Below are 7,566 nucleotides of genomic sequence, written 5' to 3' on the forward strand. Positions count from 1 at the left end.
TTTATATTGGTTGCCTTATGCTTTGTGTTTAACTGAAAGAGTTCTTGACTTTATGCTAAAGCACTGGCCTTCATATTCCATGTCAATAGGAGACAATTGTGATAACAGGGACATCAGTAGTTAGAGCCTCAGTGGTCCTTAGCCATTCAGATCCCTAGTCTGATAAGGTCTCTCTCCTGTCAAATATGGTGCTGGGGGGGGGGGGGGAGTCACACAGCTTAGAAATAGAAGTCTCAAAGTTTACATCAAGTCAGACTCAATAGCACATGTTCAGCTTACCTTAAATGTCAGACTCAGAGTAGAGTGCTCACTCCTGTGGGCATCCTCAGCCAAAGTACACTTCAGTCGTCGGGGTGCTGCCAGAGAAAACAACTGGTTTTTGGTTAGCAATAATAAAACTGACACTTAGGTCTAAGCCTTTATTGCATGTGATGCCAGGTCTTGAGACAGTCTCTTTTGGTAAGGAAACAAGGCAAGCAGTCAGCAGATTGTTGCTGGTACACTGTCTACTTTTCAGCCAAGTGCTGGGAACTGAGGGACAGAGCCAGAGCCGAGCCAATGGCTCTTATTGCTTGTCTGGTTTCTCTGATACAGCTCCGTCTGTTAGTGTAGTGTTCAGGCTGTTTCACTATACTTTGCTCAGCTCTACTCCTGAAGAGAACGTCACTGTCGTTCTTTCCCCAGCACTTGATAAAAACCACGAGGAAACTTACTTCCCGAAAGTGTTCTGTTTGGTTTGTGTTACTAATTTAAGCAACAGGGACAGGTTATGAAAGAAGTTATTCAATTGGACAAAATGAGGCATCTACTTTTATTTTTTTTTCAAATTTGCTTTTATTTTTTTTCTTGACCCAGAGCATCATGCAGTTCATACTCACCCTGAATTCTGCATGTAGCTAAAGATAGCCCTGGGCGCCTGTTCCTCTTGCCTCCTTTCCCCCAACTACTGGAGAAGATTTCAGTATTGAGTGACTGCCTGGGTAGCCTAAGTGGGGAGGGTTATTTTGACATGGAAAGCAGTGAGTAATGGCTTTCTCCATCTGTCGTAGTTGATGGAATTAAATTTTGATGTTTGTGTATAGGGTATAAAAAATGCATTTCCTTTACCTCAACCTTTCTCATTCATGATTTATGGCCTGTTGCTGTCCGAGATTTGTGTATTTCTCATAGAATTATAACCTATTAAGAGATATTTCAGTCTATCAGCACTTCATTTTTCTCATTAAAAAGATTGGACAACCAAGATTTCACAAATTTTTGAGTTTTTGGATTTCTACTGAGTTACGCCATTTCTGGGATGAGGGCCTCTTTCCTAATGGTAGAGCCATTGTACCTAGAGCTGCCTTTGTGTCTGTTGCCCCAGGGGAGCTCACTCTGTATTATTTCTTCTGATTGCTATGAGTTTTATAGCAAAACTTGGTAATATATTTATTATATGAAGGTTGTTCTTTAAACTGTGCCAAATGACAAGAGTGACACGCGTTATGTGTATACTTTATTACATTTGTATTTGTTACTCTCCGATGGGATGGCATGAGTGGAAATCAGAGGATGACTCCAGGAGTTGACTCTTCTACTGTGTAGGGTCAAGGTATCAAACTCAGGCTGTCAGATTTGTGACAAGTTCTTTACGTTCTTGAGCCATCTTGCCAATCCTATATTATATACTATTAACTTATATTTATATAGCTCAATGTTATATAGATCTACATTTTCTGTGTTTGGTTTAATATTATTCTCATCATTATTATTAATTTATTCTCTCATATGTTATGTCCCTCCTACAGTTTCCCCTCCTTCTTCTCTTCCCAGTCCATCCCCCTCATCTCCTCCTTTCCCTATCCACTCATCCTTTTTCCCTTCAGAAAAGGGCAGGCCTCCTAGGAATATCAACCAAATGTGGCATATCAAGTTGCAGTAAGATTAGATATCTTTCCTCATTAAGTCTGGACAGGACAATCCAGTAGGAGGACAAAGGTTCCAAAAGTGTTCAGAGCCCCAGAAAAACACCAAGCTAACAACTGTAACGTAGGCAGAGGGCCTAGGTAAGACTCATACAGGCTCCCTGATTGTCAGTTCAGTCTGGGAGCCCATAAACTGAACATGATTTTGCTGTTATGTATATAACATGTAAATAGCATAAATTTAGAAATCAGTTAATCACCTAATAACCATCTGAAATATTAATAAACGTTTACTTCAGCATTTAATTCTAGTACTCATACACAAAAGTACTTAAAAAGTAGGTCAGTTACAGCAACTGACAGAAAAAGATACAGAGGCCCACAGCAAAACATTAGTGGAGCTGTCAAATTCTGGTGAAGAGTGAGTAGGTAGATGGAGAAGGCAAGGTATGTCTGCATGCCGATTGGGTTCTCTAAAGTTGGTTGGGAACTTAAAAATGGAGGAAGGAAGCAAACAGCTATGTGGTGGTTTAAATACTGCTAGGGACTAGCAGTATTAGGATGCATGATATTGTTGGAGGAAGTCTGCCACCCTGGGAGTGGTCTTGAGACCATCTTTCTAGCTGCGGAAGTCAGTCTTCTGTTTTCCTTAGGAACAAGATGAATTCTCAGCTCCTCCAGTGTCATGCCTGCCTGGATGCTGCCATGCTCCTGCCTTGATAGTAGACTGAACCTATGACCCTGTAAACATGCCTCAATTAAATGATGTCCCTTTAAGAGTTGCCTGGGTCCTGGTGCCTGTTCACAGCAGTAAACCCTTAAGACAGAAGTTGGTACCAGGGACTGGGATATTGCTGTGATTGGCCTGACCATGGTTTTGCTTGGAGGAATGTGGATTCGGGGACTTTGGATTTGGAAAGCCATCCTAGTAGGAATATGCAAGACATTGGTGGTGAGGATGATTTGAACTCTGGAGGTTGTTCTTAGGCTGTTTTGGTGAAGGATGTTGCTGCTCTTTGCCCTTGTCTGAAGAGTCTGTCTGAAGCTAAGGTAAAGAGATTTTGATTAATTACATTGACAAAGGAAGTCTGAGAAAAGTCCAGCATAGACTTTGTCCTCTGGTTTACTCTCATGAAGAGTGTTTTAATCTAGCATAGCAAGCTTAGAAAGGAAAAATATAAAATGTATGGTTCAAATAACAAAACAGCACCAGGAAGTAGAATGGAGCTAAACCCTATGTTTATTTTATAATTTAAAAATTACCTTATAACAACATTAAGAGTTAAAATGAGTATGTGAAACTAATTTTAATAAAAGATTCTATTTAAATCCAGAAAAAAAAAAAAAAGGAGGTAAGCAGATTAAGGGAGGCCTACCCTATGATCCTATCTTTTCTATGTGTCTATGTCTCCTATATTCTTCGTCTTGTCATTCTAGTCAGGTCAGGTCCCAGCTGAGTAGACTAAGCTGAGGTCTCCTTTGACTGAAGGTGGAAGAGACTGTGAAGATGGACTCGGTACTATTAAGTAGCTCTCATTTTTGCAGACGGTGACCATCCACTCCCCTTTCATATGGCTGAGTGGTTAGCCTTGATTCGACATATTCCTTCAGCATCATCGAAGAAGGAAACTTTGCTTCATGCTGATCAGGACACAGGTTGACCTTCTGGTTGTGTCCTATTTATAAAGTGATAGAGAATGTGTATGTTGCATTTTATCCATCACCTGCCTCTGCCATCTGGGTTAATCCATTATCTGCCTCTGCCATCTGGTGTGAGAAGATGCTAAAGACCTTTATCAGAGATCTCGGTATCTTTAAAAGGCACAGAGTATTTTTAAGAGGATTCTTTAGCTCCCTTTGCAGCTTCCTTTAACAGTGTAAAGAGTCTAACTAATACAATTTTCAGTTTTATAATCAGGGTTTTTTGGCCTGACGTACAGCACTGATGAAGATTTGCTTTTACACAGGAACTTAGAGTTGAAATGAGCTGTATTTGCAATATGGGATTGTTATTGGAACTAGTAGTCTGGAGTACCAACCCAGCTTGAAACATATTACATAAGGACTGGACTCCAGTACTGTGTAATATTTTGTTAGCATCATCCCTGCCTTTATAAACAAAGTAAAAAATGTTAAATCAGTGATTAATTGTGATTGATGTTTTTTATTGCTTAATGAAAGTTCTTTGTTGATGTTTTTGTTGTTACTCTCATCTTTCACATTGAGTCTAGGCTCCTGTATAATAATGCAGTACTGCAATGCTTTATAATTTCTCAGTATATATATATATATATGACTCCTCCATATCTCTCTCCCATAAGGACTTTCCTCAGAGAACAGACAGTAGCAAATCTGGAAGGGTGTTATACTTCAGACCTGGGGATGACAGGTCATTTCTATCTACAGTTCCATAGCTGGGGGGCATTGTAGCCATTGTTAACAAAGAATGAGGTCAGGAAATGTACTCAGGCTCTTAAGTCCAAGAAGGGAAGGCAGATGGTTTAATGAATTCATAAACAGACTTACTGGCATACAGACATAAACACCTGAGCTTTGGTCCCAGTGTCTTTTCCCTTACATGGTCTTGCTTTTAAGTACCCATCCATTATGGATTCCAAACAGAAACGATAGTTTTAATATGAGTTTCAGGGTCAACATCATAGTCGCCACAGGTTGCTATGGCAAATCCAAGGTTATAGATTGTAGAATTTCTAAGTTTTCTATAGGCTTGTCCAACATGAGCATGTGAGCATGCTTGTTTTTTTTTTTTTTGTTTTTTTTGTTTTTTTTGTTTTTTTTGTTTTTTTGGTTTTTTTTGGAAAGTCTGCTTCCTGACAAGTGGACCTTTCAGCTTGCTGTGTTCTCAGTTTGTGGGGAGATAGTATTAAGCCTCTTCTTCCAGACTCTTCATTCAGGCTCCAATCTCATGACGTAATTATTTCCCAGATAGAGCATTTCCATACATCAGTACAGGAGGTCTGGGGTTTCAATATAGGGATTTTGAGGACAACACAAACAGTCCAAAGCTTCTTTCATAACCCATATCATTCACAAATTTAAAATATATTCACTCCTTCCCTTAACCCTCTGAAGTCTTTATTTCCAACTCCATTTTAAAGTCTAATATTGTATTTGCATATTATGTAAATTTGATAGGAGCTGGGCTATATCATCAACCAAATTTTCACCAGGAAACAGAAATCAGAGTAGTGTGTATTTCTAAGACACAATAGTGGAATAGACAGAGCATGAAACTCTATTCCAAACAGGAGACAGAATGAGGGACAGGTGAATATCTTCAGTAAGCTTAAACCTAGTGAGGGAAATCATATTACACATTAAGACTGAAAGTAGTCTTTAGTTTCTGCCTCAGCACTCCAAATGAGACTGGCACCCTCACTAACACATTCCCCTCATGTCTCACTAATTATTACTCCTGTTCATACCCTTTTGTGTTTAGCTGCCCCAGAGATCTTCCTCCCATAGGGAGGATGTTGGCATCTAATAGAATTATGGTTCTCCATGGTGATTTGGGGCTCCTCCTGCCTTTAAATTGGTAAGCAAAGAAGTGCTGTGGTGTTGGTTGCAGTGACTGATCCTGATTACTAAGTGAATATTAGACTTGACGCCACAGAGGAAACAGAATGTCTGTCATCCTTTTTATGTCCTGTGATCATAATCAGTAGCAAACTAGTAGTCACATACTCATGTCAGCACCCTTCAGAAATGACCGGAGGAGAAAACATGAGCCGCAGCCAAGTGACCCACTGCAGACATGACAACTGCAAATGGTAAGGGTATTTTCTCATTTTGCTTTAAATGTTTGTGAATGGACACGTTTGTGTCAAATAATCTTGGTTTTCTTTGCATTCCTTTGACATGGAGCACTGACCTTATATCCTAGTATAAAGGTGTTGTTTATTTTAAGTTCTAGTGTATCAGGTTTTAACACAACTCAAAGCTCTCCCCACTGTCTGGGGAGAGGGTAGTGCATTCTGGTTCTATGCTGGATGCCTATGTAACGCTAGTCCTCCACATGTGGCCTCCACGTCCAGATGACATGAACATTTGACCAGTAGACTCTATAAAGACTTGTTCATTAGACTAGTTCCTTTTAATAAATTTCTCTTATATCTACACTATCTATGTCTCCTCTTGGGAGAATCTTTATTAATGTAGCCAATATTTAGATGCACCACTACAAATAATTTAGCAATGATAAAAATAGCATCTATTCTAATAACCCATATCTCTAATATTTATGTTAAAATGGCCCTGTTAAGAGGTTCATGTCCTGTGGATTTGACTTGCTCACTGGAATGTGTAAGTACTAGCCTATAGTTCATTTGGTCCAAAAAATAATTACCTTGGAGCTATTTTTGAAATTGTTCCTTTTTATATAGAGCGCAGTAAAATGCACAAATGTTATGTGTGCCTCTGACGGTGGCATCACATAGGTAAATAATCAATTATCACCCAAAAGTGTGGCCACCCTAGCCAGTATGTTCTCCCAAAATAACCACCACTCTAACCTTCCATCTGTTAGTTTGCCTCGATTTTGTATTTTATAGATAAATCATCTTTGTGCACCACTTTTATGCTCAATTTATGCTTCTGTAGAATGTGGGGGATTTATCCATGTTGTGGAATCTATTCGTAGGCTGGGCAGCATTCCATTAAGTGTCTCCCAGAACTGTGCCCTTCCAGTTTCAATATTCTTACCTTGTCTGTTGGTAGATGTAAGACCTCTCATCTCTTGTATATATAAAGACTATAAGACATGTACTTAATCTCTGGAGCTAAGCCATGACCACCAGTGCCATAGGAGAGTCCTTGAAGTACACATACTCACTGCCATCATCTGCTCTGCTTGGGTAGATTGATCTCTATTTTTTCTTTTAATTTAATTTTTCTTTGATATTTTATGTATTTACGTTTCAAATGTTATCCCCTTTTTCCACTTTCCCATACCACCTCCCCCTCTCCCTGCTTCCATGAGGATGTTCCCACCCCCACCCAGTCCCACCTCAACGCCCTGGCATTACCCTACACTGGGGCAACAAGTCTTCACAGGGCTTTTCCTCCTATCAATGCTGGACAACGTCATCCTCTGTGGAGAGACACCATGACCAAGGCAGTGCTTATAAAAGAAAAGTTAATTGCAGGTTTGCTTACAGTTTCAGAGAGTTAGTCCATTATCATCATGGTGGGGAGCATGGTGGCAGGCAAGCAGGAACTGGTGAGTAGCTGAGAGCTGTGTCCTAATCCACAGGTAGAGAGAAACGCTGGGCCTGGCATGGGCCTTTGAAACCTCAACCCACCCCCAGTGACATATTTCTTCAACAAGACCACCCTCCTACTCCTTTCAAGTAGTGCCATTCCCTTGTGACCAAGCCTTCAAACATATCTGTGGGGCCATTCTCATTCAAACCACCACAGTCTCTCAAGACTTTATCTGTATTTCGCTGCTGCTGACGTGTGTACCTTTTCACGTTCTTGCTGATCGCCTGGATCCTTTCTTTAGTTAGACACTAGCTCAGGATTATATTTAATAAGTGGGTTGTCAGGCTTTATTCTTCTCCAAGGCCTTTGTCAGACATTTGAGTGTTTTCCCCAGACCCTTTTAATCTTGTAGTTGTCTTTTTTTTAAGTTAATGTTTTC

This window comes from Rattus norvegicus, chromosome 14, assembly GCF_036323735.1.
Source record: "Rattus norvegicus strain BN/NHsdMcwi chromosome 14, GRCr8, whole genome shotgun sequence".
Classification (NCBI taxonomy): domain Eukaryota; kingdom Metazoa; phylum Chordata; class Mammalia; order Rodentia; family Muridae; genus Rattus; species Rattus norvegicus.